Below are 3148 nucleotides of genomic sequence, written 5' to 3' on the forward strand. Positions count from 1 at the left end.
ACACAAGTAATTTTTGGTTATAAAGAACGGACATTACAATAAAATCCTTCTCTATAATAATCTTTTTGATATGAAGAGAAGAACTCTTTTTCCAAAGACAAGCTAACCCACCCTCACACCTACCGGAAAAAAGACTCAATAGCTTTCTCCGAATAGACTGCCGGTGACCCTATTACTTCATAATACTCATCAATAAACTGTAAATCACCAAGTCTATTTTCTGTAACAAATGTTTCTTGTAAAAATATAAAATCATACTGACTTACCGCAAGCTCTCTGACCAGATCAATGTTTTTCGCCAGAGAGCAACAATTATATGTGCAAAGTTTCAATGCCATGATAAATAGAAAGCAAAGGTACAAATATCAACAATGATATAAAATAAACAAATGGTTACACTAATAATATAAAAAATTTGTCTTATTGTCTCTTTTTGTAATATTTGTTTACTATGTATATATATACATATATATATATATATATATATATATACGAGGCCTGTCGGAAAGGTATCCGACCTTTATTTTTCACGTGCGAACTAGAGACGATAGCGCGCTACCACTTGGCACAGTGAAGGAAGATACCTTCATGCACATGCGTGAATTTTTTCACCACCATCCAGCGTGTCAGTTGCTGTCTGTCGGTCGCTGAGTGAGGTGCTACACAACGTGTCTGTCGGATTACCGATTCTCTCAAGATGACTGAACGTGTTGAGCAAAGATACTGCATCAAATTTTGTCAAAAGCTTGGTGATTCTCAAAGCCAAACAATTCGTGAGATTCAGCAGGTGTTTGGAGAAGATGCGATGGGTGTAACACAAATTAAGGAGTGGTTCAACCAGTTCAAAAGTGGGCGCGTATCAGCAGAGAGTGACCCGCGTTCTGGCAGGCCACAAACTGCTCGGAGTGCAGCTGTTGTTGAGAGGGTGCAAAAGTTGGTGATAGCAGATTGTCGTTCGACCGTGCGGGAGATTGCCCAAGAGGTTGGAGTGAGTAAAGATTCCGCACATGCAATTTTGCGTGATGATTTGAACATGCACAGACTGGCTGCAAAATTTGTGCCCAGGTTGTTGTCTCCGGAACAAAAGGACCTCCGCTGTCAAGTTGCAAAGGACCTCCTGGACACTGCCAACACTGATCCTCAGTTTCTGAACACCGTGATAACTGGAGATGAGTTAATGGGTGTACGGGTACGACCCAGAAACAAAAAGACAGTCGTCGCAATGGAAGCATCCCGAGTCTCCAAGGCCGAAAAAAGCGCGACAGGTGCCAAGCAAAATGAAGGTGATGCTTACTGTCTTCTTTGATATCCGTGGAATTGTACATCACGAATACGCACCGGAAGGACAAACAGTGACAAAGGAGTACTTTCAAGATGTTCTCCGTCGTCTCCGTGACGCAGTTCGGCGCAAAAGGCCAGACATGTGGAGGGCGAAAAATTGGCAACTGCATCACGAAAATGCCCCCGCACACTTATCCCAATTGATCCAACATTTCTTGGCCAAACATGGAATTCCAGTCGTTCGCCAACCTCCCTACTCTCCAGACATGGCTCCTTGCGACTTCTGGTTGTTTCCAAAATTGAAGACGCCACTGAAAGGAACCCGTTTTGAGACAAGAGAAGAGATAATGCGGAACGCGACGGCAAAGATGAACACCATTCCAAAAGAAGACTTCCAGAGGTGTTTCCAGCAGTGGATGGATCGGTGGACTAAGTGTGTGCAAGCACAAGGGGCATACTTTGAAGGGGATTAGGGTCCAAATCCTGTCAGGTATGTAAATTATTTATTCTGGATTAAGGTCGGATACTTTTCCGACAGGCCTCGTATATATATATATATATATATATATATTGTATATATTTATATATATATATATATATGCATGTATATGTATATATATAAATATATACATGTATATGTATATACATATATATATATATATATATATATATAAATATATACATGTATATATATATATATATATATATGTATATATATATGTATATATATATATATATATATATAATTATATTCATGTATATGTATATATATGCATATATATATATATATATATATACATGTATATATTTATATATATACATATACATGTATATATTTATATATATACATATACATGCAAATATATATATAAATATATATTTATATATATATATATATATATATATAAATATATATTTATATATGTATATATATATATATATATAAATATATATATATATATATATATATGTGTGTATATATATATATATATATATGTATGTATATATATATATATATATATATACATATATATATATATATATATATATGTATGTATATATATTGTGATGGCTGGCTTTGACCACCACACAAAACACTACACTTATCAAATAGTATTCACCACCATAACGTACTAAGTCCACTAAAGGTGGAATAGTATCCAAACATTAATACGATTGCAAAGTCAACTCAAGGGGACAAAGAAAATACCACAAAAATCTCCTTAATTTTAATACATAATATTTAGACAGAAATAACACCTGAACCACAATAATACATTAATAAATGATACACACTCAATCTTAACTCCCTGTAAAAGAAAACAATTATACAATTACGGAAAGGTCATCAACACATGCATACTAAATGGAGAGAGGGTCCAGAAAGGAGAAGGCCAACGAAAAGTGAGAACAACCTAACAAATACAAACTAAATATCCCTATCTAGTGGACGATGGCTGGTTTGATTGAAAGGCTTTCACAAGCTCCAGTAATGACGTCAGCTGACAGGTCGTGATCGCGATACTTAAATAGGCATAAATATTATTACCTTGGGACAGAGAGGTCCCCTTGGCTTTTACTGAACCAAGGGCAGTGCACAAAATGTTAAGATGATCTGGGTCCTTGCTGCAGAGAAAGGATATCCAAAAAGCTAAATAGCTTCACACTGTAGCTCTGCAATGGCGAGGAGTAAATATAATCCAGTAGCAAATGTCGTGCCCTTCAATGTTGGAGGCTCAGAAACACACTAAGGAACCATCCTCAAAAAAAGCCCCTCCAAAACTCCGTTCACGCAGGAGCGCAGCCACGTAACCAACACCACTTGAAAATATAAAACAGCCGTTAGTCCATTATAACCACTAACATA

Source organism: Palaemon carinicauda, chromosome 34, assembly GCF_036898095.1.
Source record: "Palaemon carinicauda isolate YSFRI2023 chromosome 34, ASM3689809v2, whole genome shotgun sequence".
Classification (NCBI taxonomy): domain Eukaryota; kingdom Metazoa; phylum Arthropoda; class Malacostraca; order Decapoda; family Palaemonidae; genus Palaemon; species Palaemon carinicauda.